Source organism: Phyllostomus discolor, chromosome 1 (genome assembly GCF_004126475.2).
Source record: "Phyllostomus discolor isolate MPI-MPIP mPhyDis1 chromosome 1, mPhyDis1.pri.v3, whole genome shotgun sequence".
Taxonomy (NCBI): Eukaryota; Metazoa; Chordata; class Mammalia; order Chiroptera; family Phyllostomidae; genus Phyllostomus; species Phyllostomus discolor.
Genome location: NC_040903.2, coordinates 15,107,091 through 15,123,471, shown reverse-complemented (window position 1 = coordinate 15,123,471; position 16,381 = coordinate 15,107,091). Strand labels below are relative to the sequence as shown.

General features: G+C 44.1%; 1 protein-coding gene across 1 annotated transcript in view; it reads right to left on the bottom strand.

The window, feature by feature from the left end:
* RBPJ (recombination signal binding protein for immunoglobulin kappa J region) overlaps positions 1–15,531 on the bottom strand; it is a 209,901-nt gene extending 194,370 nt beyond the window's left edge. The window contains exon 1 of the mRNA XM_036019537.1: positions 15,512–15,531. The gene's annotated coding sequence lies outside the window, so the exon portion shown is untranslated. The remainder of the gene's footprint in view (positions 1–15,511) is intronic.
* Positions 15,532–16,381: the final 850 nt, after the last annotated feature.

The window sequence follows — 16,381 nt, the reverse complement described above, 5'->3', positions numbered from 1 at the left end:
GATCAATGCCTTTTATTAGTGCTTTGATGATTGTATTAGTTTGCTGTTGCAGCTGTAATAACTCGCCACAAACTTGGTGGCTTAAAACAACATGGGTTTACTATTTTACAGTTTGAGAGGTCAGGAGTCCATCATGGATACTTATGTAGCTGAAATCGAAATGCCGGCAGGGCTGTATTCCTTTCCGGGTGCTCTAGGGCAGAATCTCTCTTCTTGCCTTTTCTAGCATCTAGCAGCTGCCTGCATTTCTTGGCTCCTGGCCCTTCATTGTCAACACCAGCAGTCACGTCACTCCGACCTCTGATTCTGCCATCCCATCTTCTTCCCTGGCTCTCGCTCTCCTGCCTCCCCCCTCCCTTACGAGTCCTCTTGTGATGACATTGCACCCACCTGGGTAATAACCCAGGGTGTTCTCTCCATCTCCAGACCCATACTGAATCGCATCTGCAGAGGCCCTCTGCTGTGTGTTCACAGGTTCCGGAGATTAGGGCGTGGGCATCTTTGGGGTGCAGGGCGTTGTTCTGCCAACCACCATGGTTGTTAGTATGGAAACATAGTGCATATTGTGGAATGGAAGTGATGAGAAATGGACCCACGTGCCAGTGCGACGATGTGTGTGATGGTGAAACCTGACGCCCTCTGGGGCCAGGTACCCTGGTTTGCACACTGTCTCCACCAACTGCCAGTCCCGTGGCCTCTGAGTATTCATTTCCTCATCTGGTCATGGGCACGTTAATCTGACCCGCCTCACAGCATTGCTGTAAGGACCAAGTAAGGGCTAGTATATGCATGTAACTTTGAACAGGGACTGGCATGGCCCAAGTGCTCGTTAAATACTGGCTGTTATTATCTGATAGATGGGTATCCTGTAATCCTTTCTTTTCTGTGGTTGAATTTATTATTGGCAACATCTGTAGTATATATGTGTGTGGGGGGGGTGTTGTGGGTATGTTGGGGGAATTTGTGTGTGTAAGAAAAGTCTGATTCCTCATTCCTAGGACTTGTCATCATCTAGAAAGGAAAGGGCCTGACAGTAGCTGAGTTGTCCGGGCTAATTAATCATGTTAACTTTTAATAGCTGTAACTGGGATATTTTCTAGGGCCACCAAGATTTTCATGATACATTGGATAACACCTGCAAATAAAAATTTTAGGTTGTGTTTTGCAAATAGTGTGTGTGCCATTTCATGGGGGACTTAGCACTGATTTTATAAAATCATATGTTTTCTACCTCTTCTGGGTAAATACTTAGTTATTTGATGCCTGCTAGCCCGGTCACCTTTAGTTGCATCCAGACACAATCTGCTTTCCTGTTTGATAGAAATGTTTGAGGATGAGGGCTAAAGAAGTTTGTGAAGTTATCTCTGATTTTTAAACATAATTTTTATTTAATTATTCCCAAAGCCACACATCAGTGTGAGATACACGCATTCATACAGCTTAAGAATATCATACCTTCTATCATATTTCTGTCTCCATAAATAATGTCATTTTAGCAAGGTAGTATGCCATTTTACTGCAAATCAAGTAATATGAAACAGCATTATTATCCTGTTTTTACACTGATTTATAACTAATTATACCAGATCTACATCAATGGAAACTTGACTGCTTTCTAGTAATCTACTTTATAGGATACATTTTTCATAATTTATTTCTCAATGGTTTTTATAATATCCTTCAAAATGAGTATTAAGGTATTGACTTTAGATGAAAAATAAAGTCAAACTTTTAATAACGAGAAATGCATTTGACTGGGGCTGATTGGTTTGGCAATTAGATTATATGATGGAACATTTTTATCAGTTGCATGAGCCAAATCTGAAGCTCCAAGATTTTGACAAAATTTTATTTAAGGCATGTAACAAGATAAGAGCATTAAAGGAGTTTTACTCTAAAAGATATATGAAAATAAATGTTTTGGTTTGCTCAACTCTTACGGAGACAAATCTAACAAAGTACCTCTGAGCGAACGGGTAACAGGGAAGTAACTTAAAATTCTTGGCCTTTTTGGTCTACTTCGTGGAATGAGACATTAATGGTTGAATCATAAATATTGGGTTGGCCAAAAAGTTCATTTGTTTTTTTCCCATAAGATGGCTCTAATGGCACTGAGTTGTCTGTAACTTCATTTGAAACGATTTCATTAGATTGTGTTGTGACAGCTGTCATATCAGAGTACATTTAAAAAAATTTATTAAAATTGGTGAATTTTTGTGTAGCCCTTTTACTACTGAAGATGGAAGAAAATAAGTGACATTTTCTGCATATTAGCTCAAGAAAGGTAAAAAATGCAACTGACATACAAAAAAAGATTTACGCAGTGTATGGAGAAGGAGCTGTGACTGATGGAACGTGTCAAAAGTGGTTTGTGAAGTTTCGTGCTGGAGGTTTCTCGCTGGACGATGCTCCACAGCCCAGCAGACCAGTTGAAGTTGGTAGTGATCAAATTGAGACATTAACTGAGAATAATCAATGTTATACCATGTAGGTGATAGCCACTATACTCAAAATATCCAATCAATAAAATTATTGGTGAAAATGAAACACGTGTCTTTCATTTTATGGAAAAAACATATGCACTTTTTGACCAACGCAATACTTTCTCAAGTTAGATGATTTCCAGTTACTTACTTTGAACAAAATTGGAGGAAGACCTAATCAAAGTGATAGACATTTAAAAATTGTGTTGTGGGCATACAATTCTGAAGAAGTTCAAAGAATTAAATATCAGCATTTTGGGAAAACTCCTTCCTTTCTCATCTACATAGTTATGTGAATAAAAGTTCCTAGTGGTCACATCTATGAAGAAAAAGTACAGGAATAGAAATGATTATAAACCCTGTTACTCTCTAATAGTAATAGTCGTTCCTGAACATATGAACTAGTTGCAGGAGAATATCCTCACCCATCTCATTGAGACACGTTAAAAATTACTTTAAATAAAATCATATGTCTAAAGTTAAAATATATTGATAATGTTCTGGTGGATTTTGTACTGCTAATAACTTGTGATACTTAAATGTGGAAGACTAGTGGCTAGATGAAAAAACAGTTGGGTGTGAAAGAAATCCTCACTTGCATATTTTTAAAATGGGTGACAGTGGGTGGCAAATCGTTAGGGTGTTGCTGGGGGCCGTGCAGTTTGTCTACAATACTGATCCAACTGGTGTTCTGTCTTAATGCCCAGTTTTATAACATACAGGGAATCTTTTGCAATCATTGAATCTGAATTTGAAATGGTAAATTCAAGTTTAGGAAAACTAAGAACGTGGGCCGAGGTATAGTTTTCAAAATTCATTTTTAGAGAGCATGAGAGTGACAGATTTTGAAGTCTGCTGATCTAGGTTCTCAGAGGACATTAGCAGGTCTGTGACAGCAAGTGGCCTGGACTAGTGCTTCTCATTGCCACCCTCCCGGTTTGCATCTGCAGGGCTGCTCAGCCCTGACCAGTGTGCCCCACGCAGGCCCACTCTGCAGGAAAGGATGCATCAGGCCCACAGGGCACAGTCAGCAGCCAATGCCACCCTTCAGATGTCTTGATTTGATTAAACATGACTGTTTTCCCCCTGTGCATTTGCAGTCACTCTGTACCAGGCACTGCTCTAATAATTGCTTTACACTTATGAACTCATGTAAGCCTCATAAAAAACTCAGTGATATACATAGTCTTCACCCCCATTTTACAGATGAGAAAACTGAGGCACAGAAAGATTAAGTAACTTGCTTAAAGGTCAAACAGCCAATAAATGACGGAAGCAGGACTTCTTATATATCGGCATTCTTTTTTTAAGGGAGCAGAAAGAAATGATTCTCGTCTCTGTGCCCAGGTAGCCCACCATCAGACTCCTTCCCCCTAACATGCCTCGTGCTTCACGCTCCTTTTTCTATACCCAGCACTGGCCTGGACTCCGGGAGACTGGATTTACCCATGAGGATCCAAAGAATCTAGTTTCGAGATGCAGTAGAATTGAATCTGAGTGGCCTGTTTATTGACACTGGCTTCCCTAGCCAGGAATCATTATATAAATGTCTTATTCAGATAGGAAGCCTGGGTAATTAGTATTGCAGGTCTCTAGTGAAAGGCCTCAAAAGCATCAAACCACCCCAAGAAATATTTTTCCTGGCCTCCTCCATACAACCTCATAACTCCAGTTCCAGAGGTTTGGAGTGGGCAAAACGCTCTTACGGTTTCCTTTTCAGCAATGAGGAAAACAAATTACCCAGGCAGCACAGTTGAGGGGAGAAACCATTTTTCTGCCATCTCTTGCCACTGCTTTCTAAAAGACTTCCATTGGGTTTGCCATTGGACACAGGCAGAGGGTGTCAAAAAAGGTTGCAAGAACTTTTGAGGGTGAAAAAAGGAAGTGTGTCACCTTGCAAAAGGAAACTGCTTTAAAAATACAATCCCCTCCCGGAAAAACCAATTTCCACCCTCCCCCAAAGAACATACCTATACAAAAAGAGTTCAGCGTTTACAGATTAATATCTATTACCGTGTTTTTTTAGCAAGCTAAAATTACATATGGACAAATCTGGAACATTTCAGTGTTTTTACTATTACCGAGAGCACTTCACAGCTGTCAGCCAGTCCCCACTCTGGCCTGTTGTAGGGATCACAGCATCATAGGCTACGAGACCTGGAAAGGTGGACGCAGGGACCAGCCAGTTCACGCCCTGCCCCTAACTAGCCTTCAGTCTGTTAGGAAAACTTACCAAAACCTCATTTTTTCCCTTTCCAAAGCTGAAATTGCCTTTGAGTTGTCTGAATAGTTGGAGGCACCAGGAGACAGAGCCGAAGTGAAAGACAAGCGTTGGTGTAAAAGAGCTACGGCCGTGTCGGGTGCCGTAGGTGGCATTGGAGAGACATGTCTGTATGCGATGAGGGAGACGGTAACAGGGTGACCCTGGGCCCTGGCTCTTCTCCTGCCCGTTAAAAAGAAATCAAATGAGAAAAGGTTGGGATATGCAGGAGAAGAGGGGGAGAGAGGATAGGCTTTATGGCCTAGGGGTGTGGAGAGAAAGACGGACGCCGCTGCATGGGTATGGGAGAATCTGGAGTTCTAAGGGCTGCTGGGGAACGATGCATTGCACCCTCTTTAATTTTTGTCTTCAAAGATGCAAATCAGGGAACAACATATTTTTAAAAACAATCTCCAATGGCTCTTTGGACTGTGGCTCTTTGGATATGACCTCGTGCTGACACTGGACCTGACAGATGGGTTTAGGAATGGCAGGGAATTCAGGAGGGAAATCTTAGCAATAATTAATAACATGCTTTTCACTGAGTTTTCAGGGTTCCTAAGCAGTGATGGTTACGGTTCATGTTGGGCTATTTTTGTAGTAGAAATAGATTTTGTAGAGAAAATAGACAATATGATTGCTACAGTCTGAGTGTAATGCCCCAAAAGTCATGTTAAATTGATCCTAACCCCCAAGGTGATGATCTTAGGAGGCAGGGACTTCAGGAGCTGATGAGGCCACGAGGGTGGAGCCCTCATGAATGGAATTAGTGCCCTTGTCAAAGAGACCCCAAGAACCCCCCCTCACCCCTCTGCCCTGTGAAGTTAACAGTGAAAAGAGAAGGAAGCAGGCTCTCACCAGATACCACATCTGCTGATGCCTTGACCTTGGGCTTCCAGCCTCTAGAACCATGGGAAATACACTGCTGTTGTTTGTGAGCTACCCAGGTGACAGTATTTTGTTACAGCAGCCCGAATGGACTAGGAGAATCATACCAGAAAATCTGAGTTCAAACCTGCACCTTGGCCCGCCCCCTGAAGAACGGGCAGTGGCCGTGGCCGCCCTGAGCCACGTTCCAGACCAGAGTGGTTCTGAGGATTAAATGAGATCTGGGAAACTCATCTACTCCAGCATGTTCCACACTACAGAGGCTCAACAAAGGTTTATTAACTCCGAGTTATAGATTAAAACTCAAATGTAAATGCATTTTTGTTGAAGTAGCCAAGGGGCCCTATGACGTTTAAAATGGGTGTAAAACATTAAAATTGCATTTTTTATTTTGAACCTTTTTTGAAAGCTGGTTCAGAAATACATGAGGAACGGTTTGGTGAAGTCCATTTTTAAAAAATTAGGTTGAACAAATGTATCTTTCTGAAATTACTTTGGACTCCAGTGGTGCCCTCTGCACGCCCCCACCCCTAGCACAGGAATGCTCATTGATTCCTTAAGCAGGTGCCTGAGGCCTGACTTTGTGTAGAGCATTAGGTATAAATGTGCTTGCTTTTTTGTTTCTCTTAACAAAGAGAAGTTGTCTCCTAAGCCTCTTGAGTATGCTCTAGGCGCCATGGGGTGCATGCATTCTTGGTGGGCGTTGGCGATTAAATTGGAGGCCGGATTTCAGGGACAGCGGGAACCCTCCCTGCGGCTCCACCCTGAGGGCCGCACGTGAGGCCTGACCACGAGATGGGCGGCGGCCCCTTTAATCCTGCATCAGAGCCTTTGCTTCCAAAACCCGAGCCTCCAAAATTTGGACTTATATAACTTATTTGTTTATTTTTAAGCCAGCCCCGTCCAAGTTGAGAACACTTGAGACTCCCTTTTAGAGGAAATTTGGAACCCAACATTATCATTAACTAAATCAGCAAGCAATGGTTCTGTAAAAATACCAACCGGCATAGTTCCGAGGACTTTTATCGTTGTGTTCCCGGCGGAATTACATTGTGTGCTGGTTTCTCTGAAAACCGTTTCTGGGGTTTTATCTCTGCCGCTCTGTCCCTGCAAACCAGGGCCTGCGTCTAAGGGGGCGGGGGGGGGCAGGCTTCTTGCCGAGCAGGAGCGCCCTTCATTTGACAAGGGACCTTGTTCTATGACTGACCCTGGTGATTCTCCAACCAGTTTCCTGCGGCGGGCCTCTGGAGGATATACTGCTCCTTGCAGAGCACGGTGAAGCAGAGACAAAGGACACGTATCTCTGGGTCACATCGGATGCTCTTTTATATCCGATTCTAGACATAAAGGAACAGGTGCCCAGGGCCTGACAGAAACGTATGTGAAGAAGATGGTCATTGCTGTTATTTCTATTAGGGAAAATATTGGAAACTCTCTAAATGTTTAGCAAGAGGAGAATAAATAAATGATGACCATTTTCAATGCACCCGTTCAAGATTCATCAAAGTCCTAGAGGTTCTTCGGAGAGTTTTTAATGGTGTGAGAGAAGTGTTGATGATTTGTAAGGTTAAAAAAAAAAAAAAGTGGAATACCAAGTCACATACGAAGTAGGAGGGCAATTATCTTTCCGGACAGAAATCCTTAGGAAATAACATCACAATTTTAGGAGAGATTATATCTCTGCGTCATGGGGTTATGGGTAGTTTTTATTGTTTCCTTATACTTTTCAGCATTTTCAAACTTTTCCACCATGAGCTTTTATTGCTTTCATCGTCAGAAAATAAAATGACTGTCAGGCAGCCAACTTTCCTGGTGGCGGCAGATTCGGGTCCACATTTTCTTTACCATTTTCCTCAGCCCTCATTACTCTCTATCCTCGCATGACTTCTCCAGCAAGGATCTGGAGGAAAAGGCTGGGACCTAAGATGTTCCCCAACGCCCAGAGCCGCAGCAATTTCTCCTGGCACGCGGAGGTGTGTGGGCACCTAGGAGCCGCACGCGTTCCGTCCGGGTTGCCGTGTGCAGACTCGGAGCTCCACAAACTGCAGAAGGCAGCCAGGCTGAAGGGCACTTCGCATCCATGGACTGACTACTACAGACTATACCCCATCTTTGGGCAAGAAAGCGTTGTGGCGGGCACCCCTTCCCTCTTCCTCCCCCCACCTTCTCTGCTCCCCTAAGGCATTGTTGACCGAAACGCAGATACGTATTTTCAAGTTCTGGTGAGGCCGCCTGGTTCAAGCAAGGTGACAAGGCTACTCACACTGAGCTTTGAATGGTGGCCAGCCCAGAGAAGACTGGTTTACTCCTCGGGCCAGCTAATTCCTTCAGTCCTGCGGGTTTCCTCCATGTGTTAAGTGGATGTAACATGACTCTAAGCTTCTCTTGGAGCGGTGTCCCGTGACCTCATCCACCGCGACCACTGCCTGTACACACTGTTGTGACACGTTCTCTCCGGGTGTTGAAGGGTAGTGTTGAAGGGGGACTTGAGCTGGGAGTGAGGAACATGACTTGTCTTAAGAATGTTTATAAGAAAGGAGCAGAGGCTTTTTCGTGCCCAAGCACGGTGATAATTCAATTACATCCAGCAACTATTGAGTGAGTATCTACATTTTGAACAAGGCATTTAAGAATTCCCCCAAACTCTTTAGAATGCTTAGCTTCCTCCATTAGCTTCCCATTTACCCTGTCCCTTTAAGGCTGGGATCTATCTCCCTCATGGTATCCGGGAACAACCGGCACTGGTCTTGAAATCAGTGGGTCTGGGTTGAAAATCTTATCTCTGCTCTGATTTACAAGCACTGTGGCTTCAGGCAAGTTGCTTAATCTCTCGAAACCTCCCCTCCCCACCTTTAAAATAGGAATAATAATGCCAGCCTCAGGGAGTTATTCCAGAGTAGTTATTTCAGGTTGTTGGATTTAGCAAATAAAAATAGAGGTGCCCTCCGTCTTGTTAAATTGGAATAGCAGACAAACAAAAATATTTTTTAAGTGTAAGTATGTCCTAACTATCCCATGGGACACACTTACACCTAAATGTCGGTCACTGTTTATCTGCCATTCCAATGAAACTGGGTGTCTGGCCTTGTACCTGACAATCCTACTCTTGAGGCAGAAATAAAGGGCTTTACCTGAAAGTCCCTGGCCATGGCTCGGTGAGTCCTCTTTCCGCTGTACCCTCCTCTCCCGGCGTTGGGGGGGGGTCCCACACATGACTAGTTGCTTCCCCGCTCCATGGCAGAGGAAGGAAGACTGGGCGACCCGACTGTGCAGGGAGGTGAGGGTGCTCGGGGGAGGACATGTCCACAGGAGCAGTAAGAGAGCCCAAGACATGCAGGCTGGTAGGAGCTGAACCTCTGCTTCACAGACACCTTCAGGACCCTAGCAAACAGTGCCCCTGGTCCTGTGCCTTTAACACACTGCTCTGTGTCAGCCTCTCAATGGGGGTGACACCACAGGCCCAGGAAGGAGCCCAGATGGGGGTGCCGACCACAGGCTGCACCCCTCCATGGGCTTCAAAGGCCACCTATTGTGTTAGAGGGACTTTCCTGGAGGTGATTTTTTTTTCCTTTACAAACAAGGGGTAAAGGTGACGGACACCCCAGAGACCACGCTGCAACTGGGGGGAAACCCGAGGTATGCGCCGACACAGGCCTGTCCCCCCTCATGTCTCCTCTTCGCTGCCTCCTCTCCAACGACACCCCCCCCCAACCCAGCTCGTGGGGTGGAGGTGGACAGGTGGCAGGCCCGCGCTCGGGCCTTTGTGCATTTCACAAGCTGCTCGGGCACCCCCAGAACCTAAGCTCAGGGTATAATTTTCCTTTTCTGATCATCTGAATTCCAGGCGAGGAGCTCAGCTGTCATCGGCATCAGGGAATTTTTTCCAGCAGGACTGAAACTGGGGCCAAGAAAGCGCGGGCATGCAGAAGGCATTTTTTTTCCTGCCATTCAGCTGCGCTTTCCCTTTACTTTGGGCATTAGAAAATGGTGCCTTTCCCCGCGGCCGCAGAGGAAAGTTTTGAATTTCATTACGGCGGGAAGACAACACGAAGGCAAAACATCGCTTGCTGCGTTTCCCAATCTGTTGTGTGTTTCCCCATGTCCCCCCGCCGCACCCTTTTTTAAAATTAGAGAACACTTTAATATCTCTTTTCATACATATATTTAACATTAAGAAAAATAAAACTATTTCAAGCCATGCCTGGCGCAAAAAAAAAAAAAAAGAAAGGAAAAGAAGAGAAAAATAATGTAAAGTGACACCTCCGCTGTTTTAGTCTCCACTTAAGTTATCACCATCAGCTTGTTACTTCTATTTTGGAAGAGAAGATGTAACATCAAGGACATGCTATTAAAATCGTTCACTGCTCATCTGTGTGTTGCTAGCACTATCTTCCAGAGACACAGCTCTACCTCACAGAGTTGTTGGAAGCCGGGGATTTCTATCTACAGCCAGGTCTGAGATGTTTTCTCCACTTTGGGCACTGGACTCTGCACACATGAGCCCCCTGTCCTCCCAGGAACTCTATAAAGAAGGTATTTTCATTGCCCCCACTTTACAGATAAAGAAACTGAGACTGGGAGAAGTCAAGAAAAGGTCATCTCGCTAGCAAGTGAAAGTCAGATTCAAATCAGAACAGTCTTGAGTTCAGAGTCCATGCAATCACCTCTCTCTTTAACTTCTTAGGAAAAAAAAAAAAAAGGTACTGATACCACCACTTGCCAGGAAAAAAGCAGACAGCAGTGCTGTTGAAGAATGAGTTCATTCAGTACTAAGCGTTAAGTACGTCCTTCCCGTAACTTCTAAGGCATCGCGCGCAGCTCCCAACTTGCACAGGGGTTGGATTCCAAAAGCTGATTGAAAAGCAATTTCCCCATCCTCTTCCTCTGTGCTCCAAGGCGCTTTGCACACACCTCTCCTATTACACTCAGCACATTGTCTCTCAGTTGCCTACACGTCTCTCTCCCACAGGGCTCCAGGCTGCTCAGCAGCAGGGACTTCGCCATGTATTTACTTTGGTATTCCCAGCACCTAGCACAGTGCCCGGTCCGTGGAGGCACAAAGTATTCATTCGCTGTATGAAATTATAAGCCCTTTGTTTGGAACTCAGCACACATTTCCCCAAAGAATGTATCACAAATGGAAGTGGAATTGTAATGTTGCCAACCAGCACAGAAGAAGTTTATTTAACTTATCTTGTAGTCTACCATTAAGTTATTTGAAGCTGTGGGTGTAGGGTCAGATGTAGATGAAATTTCACATGGGTCAGAGTTCATCTTTGACTCCCTCCAAACTGCCTGTTTTCCCTACATCTTCCATCCATGGGTATCATTGTCTCCAAGCTCCCCACTCAATATCCAGGAGTGGTCCCTTGCACAGGCCTTCCCTGCTCTTACCCTGAATAATCTACCAGCCCTACTTACCTAGTCAAAATTCTCATTTCCTAAGTGCAGCTGAACTCAGTTGATTCTCAGTAGGGAAAAAAGTCTGATTGAATTAATTCTTACTCGTGTGTGAATGGTTGCTCTAATGTCCCTCCACCTTTATTCCCTTTCCCCCCCGACCCCCCAATGCCAAGCATATGACTATTTATAGCACAGTAGTTAAGACTATAGGTTTGGAGACAGAGGTCAATTTGAATCCTGGTTCTAACACTAAGTTATGTGGCCTAGGTAGATTAATTTCTGTGAGCCTCAGTTCTCTCATCTGTGAAATGGGAATGAGTAGTTACGAAGAGAACTAATAGTTTTATCGTGTACCTATCAGTGTTATATCACATGTTGGGCACAGTTCTAAGGACTTTTTATTTATTGATTCACTTTATCTTCACAACAATCCCATGAGGCAGGTACTCTTATTACTGTTATTAGAAGATTTTTAATGGTAAATTACCCATTATTTACTCCCTGCCCTAAAAAAAAGGCTTTGAAGCAAAATGCTACATTGATAAAAATTTCTGGCAGCATGGATGGGAGAGGACAGTCGTTTCCAGGACGAGATTTTTTCAGGGCGCTGCTTCAGATCACCTGGGGCTGAAATTTATCCTCAGAGTCCATTCCCTTAAGCAATTCCTATTTCCATAGCTTCCCTCTTTCCTCTGCCTCTGAATGTGCCAAATCTGCAAGTGGTCCAAGTTTTTTTCTAGCCCCTTTCTTTCTTTTTTAATTTTTTCACACAGCCCATGGCAGCTGCAAGGGGGTGGGGGCCGGGCGGACCACGGCAGCTGTCTGTGTGTATGGGCCCTCTGTAGTCTTTCTTTGTGAGTCAGGGGCCGTCTGTATATATCACAGGCTACCACCTGGCAAGACATTAAGTTCCATCTATGTTATTGAAATGTTTCCTGGATGATATCATAAATGCATAAGGATGAGAGGAGCTTCAAGATGTTGCTCTCCAGCCCCTCGCTGCCCTGCGGCCCTTGTGCTGAAACGCTCTCGGGCAATTGATCCCCTCGTTTAGCAGACAGCTTTGGATGTGCTCTCCAGCCCTTCCCACTTGCCAGATGCAGAGGTTTTCAAGCCAGTGGGGTGTGCATTTCAACAGAAGTAACAGTGTAGTCGTGGAAAACCCTGAGCAGAAGCCAAGGCACAGGCAGGTGGCGGGCTTGTCGCTCAGGCTCCTCACCGTGGAACCCTTGTGGTTCAGTAAGTTCACTTCTCTGGGCCTCAGTTTCCTCTCCCGGCAAACAAGGTGGGTAGGCAAAACTGTTTCTGGTTGCCCCGGAGCTTCCGGGCTCTGATGCTCTGATAAACTGCTCTGGAGGGATGGACGGCTGTCTGTCCCTGCCGATGTTACTCTGGGTGGGGACAGCCCATCATGACCCTTGACAGCCTTTTAAAACGTTTTCTCATCTTTAAAACTGAGAAATCTCCCCTATGTAACTAAGAATTTCTTGTAGTTTGATATTTTTTGTTGTCATTGTTATTAGGACTTCTGAAAAACATGAATAGAATTTTACCCTGCGTTCCTATCACAGTGACACTTTTTTATACACACACAGTGGCACGTCTGTTTTACCTAGATGGTGAGTGTTCAAAGACTTAGTAGCAATGATATTCTAGTTTTATATGATTACATATTTCAGAGCTATTGAACATACACTGTTTCATTTGAACCTCAAACTAGAAACTGGAAGGGAAATTGGACTCAATTTTATACGTGAAGAGATGCAGGATAAGTAAAGTTAAATACCTTCAACAAATATCTTACCCCACAGTTACTATATAAGCGGAAGAGTCAGGACCTAAACCCAGGTCTTTTCACTCAAAGTCTAGTGGTCAGGCCATGAGGACCCATTAACTGAAACCCCTGCCCCCCACCAGCCAACACATCAGCTCCCCTTGTTTGAGTTTCTGCTGTGTCCTGGGTACCTCAGCAGGCACTTAAGTGCATACAACGTCTCAAATGGGTGGAACGGTGGTGCAGGGAAAGTATCATCACACTCAGTTTAGAAATGGAACAAATCAAAGTTCAGAGAGATTAAGTATCAAGTAGTTGTGTGATGGCTAATGTATGCTGAATGCAAAGTCAAACCTAAACTTGTTCTTTTGACAGTGCTGCCTTTCATTTAAATACATGTCACCCAAAATAAAATACAATATAGTTTAATCTTTAGGATTTTTTAGAGCATGTGAATTATTGTTCCATGAAAGTACAGTTAATAAAAATTAGAGCGATGGGTTGAATCCTATCTGGCCAATTTGAACCTCACTCAGTTGCCTTTAAATTTTCCTGTTGTGCTTTATTCTACTTGATGGACTTTTTTAAAAATTTTATTTCACAGTATTTCATAAATATTTTTGTTGCTTTTTTTCTGGATCCTCTTAAAAGTGAGCATGGTATTCTTAGTTAGAACTCAAATGACGGCCAATAGTAGAATGGGATTCTAGCTTACTTCCTTATTCCCAAATTCCAGGGTGTGTGTCCCAGGATCATTTTATGGTTATTCAAAATCCATTTTCCTGGCCATTTTACCTAGTTAACTCTTGTCCATTTTGTATCTCTCTAATTCATTGCCTATTCTTTTTTTAAAGTTTTAATTTTATTATTATTATAATTTTTAACCCTTACTGAAGGACATGCTTATTGACTTTAGAAAGAGGGGAAGGGAGGGAGAGAGAGGGAAAGATACACTGATCGGTTGCCTTTCGCATGCACCCCCACCGGGGACCAAACCCGCAACCCAGGCACATGCCCTGACCAGAAAGTGGACCTTTGATCTTTTGTTCTCTGGGACTACGCTCCAACCAGCTGAGCCACACCAGCCAGGGCTCACTCCCTAGTCCTAAGCACACTAACTTTATCTGTGAAATGGGAATAGTGATTCCCTGTTCTGTCCTCACCTCACAGTTCTGGTGATGTTTGATCCAATGATGAATAGAGAAAGCACTTGGAAAAGTAGGAAGAACCATCAACACAGAGATTTATAGTATATATTGCTTTTGCAAAACCTAAACTATAGAAATGAAGTTAAGTAATCAGGATTGTTCAGTTGGGCTAAGATTTGTATGTTCTGGATTTATTTATTATTTATAATATATCATTATAAAATAATTTCATTCATCATTAAGTTTATTTTAAGAGGAAGAATTTAGGTGCTACATTCAGAGTACTTGCATACCATAGCTGGGGTTGGTTAAATACAGTGTTGGTGCTTTCCCGCACGAGGTTTTGCACCTGTCGACTTCTTGGCTGCTCTCCTACAAAACCCCACCCCTTCTGCTATTGTGATGGTCCCTGCATTAGCCTTTTCTTAGGGAAGTCCCCACATTGTCTGGTAGAAGTGCACATTTTTTTAATGTTAATCTGTTTGTGCACTTCCATGATGATAATGAACTTCTGGCATCCACTGACTGAGAAAATGCCCCACGACAAAAGGATATTACCAACAGTAAAGCTTTTAAATGGACTCATAGTTAGTCAATCACAACTGCATCCGAATGCTTTGGGAAAATACACAGACGTGACTGACACGTTCTCCCACCAGGCATGCTTTATCAACACTCCGTAAATATTTGTCGAATGAAAGCACAAATAACAAGAGAATGAAAATTCGCAGACAATGCTTGTGGTAAATGTGGATGTGTGACCCTTTGTCACAGATCCATACCCCAGCCCTTGCCCTGGGGGCCAGAGCTCAGAGCTTAGAAACCACTTGTATGGTTTCCCAAATACCCAGTATGCAGTAGGCACTCAATAATTGTGCACTGCATGTAGGAATTAATGAACGAATGCCACTTTGTCTCCCAAGTAGATTACAGTTTTGAGGACAGCACGGTCCACTGTGGGCCTGGTGCATCACCTTCACAACCCAGCTGAGAAACGCAACCTCCTTCCATGGAAACAACCAACCCGATTAGTATCACCTACGGGCAGATGCATCTTGGGAGGAGCGTATGAAAAAGGAAACATCTAGAATTTAAAGGGAATAGAGATACCCTTGATTCTAGAAAATTCCACACATCTAAAGGGAATAGAGATGCCCTGTCTTTCAAAGGCATCTCTAGAAAATTCCTTGTCTTTCTCTGGAAGGGTAAGTCAAAGAAAGTATGGAGTGAGAAAAGCGAGTAGAAGTGAGAGTTCCTAAGGAAAAGCAGTGCTGTTCGCCCTAAGAAAGGGAGAGCGTCTCGAGAGTGGACTAGAAGCCTCCTCCTTGGAAATCTGCCTCAGCCTCCTGCTGAGTAGTCGGGTCCTCGCAGAGAGGAGGCAGTGTGGCCAGAACACTCTCAGGCAGACACTGACATGGCGCAGGAGATGGTTAGCTCATTGTACCTCGAAGTGGCAGAGGCAAAGAGCAGGTTACTTACTCATAAATCATCAATTAAACAGCCCATCTTGTTATGGGCATTGTGACACAGAGACTGTGTAAGTGGGCTCACTCACCTCAGCAACGCTGGATACAGCAGTCCAATCATCTTGAAGACAAACTCCTGATACGGGCTCTTCTTGGATGTTCAAGTGTCGTGAAGCGCTATAGAGTCTCTTGTGCTGGGTCTGGCGGCTACTTCACCTTGCAACAAAGGAAGTGAAAGTGTCAAGATGAGGAGGACTTGAAAGTCAACATTCCCTCTAAGGGGAAAAAATGCAGACACAAGCCCTTTTTTTACAAAAAAAAATTGTGGGGCGAAGGGGTCAGAAACGCTCTGATTGTGGAGAACATCTGTAAAGGCAAATGAGAAACACCCTTTCTTATTTCTGGTGTTCCCTCGGCTTGTCCTGAAATCTCGGGCCTGATTTTTATGCATGAGCAGCCTGGAAACAAATTTCCAAAGGAAAAAAGGAGAGAAATGATGGTACAGCTGCTTTTGGTTCATTGATTTTCTTTCATGTTTCGTGGCTGCCTTGATATTTCTGACCTCAGTTTGCTTTGTTGAATGGAAATTGCTGGGCCAACCGGATTTCCCAGTCCCGGACAGGACCTCAGCCACACTTTGGTCGACATTCACAGTTTTGTCGCTACAAAAGCTGAGGTCACAGGTCTTTCTAACCCATAACATCACACTCACCATGGTGCAATAACCCCCAGGTTCATCTCTGGACCAGCGGTTCAACCCAGGTGCAGCATAGCTGTGGCCTTTTTAGTCTCCCCATCTGTCCTTCTTTAATGAGACATACATCAGTTGAATGGGTATTTCCTCTAGAGTGAGGGGCCTGCCGGGCCTGCTGGCTTTGGAGTAGGTGGACTTGGACTGGAATGCAGTCAGACTGTGCACCTGCGATGGGTACTAGATGGGAGTATATGACCAAGGACAC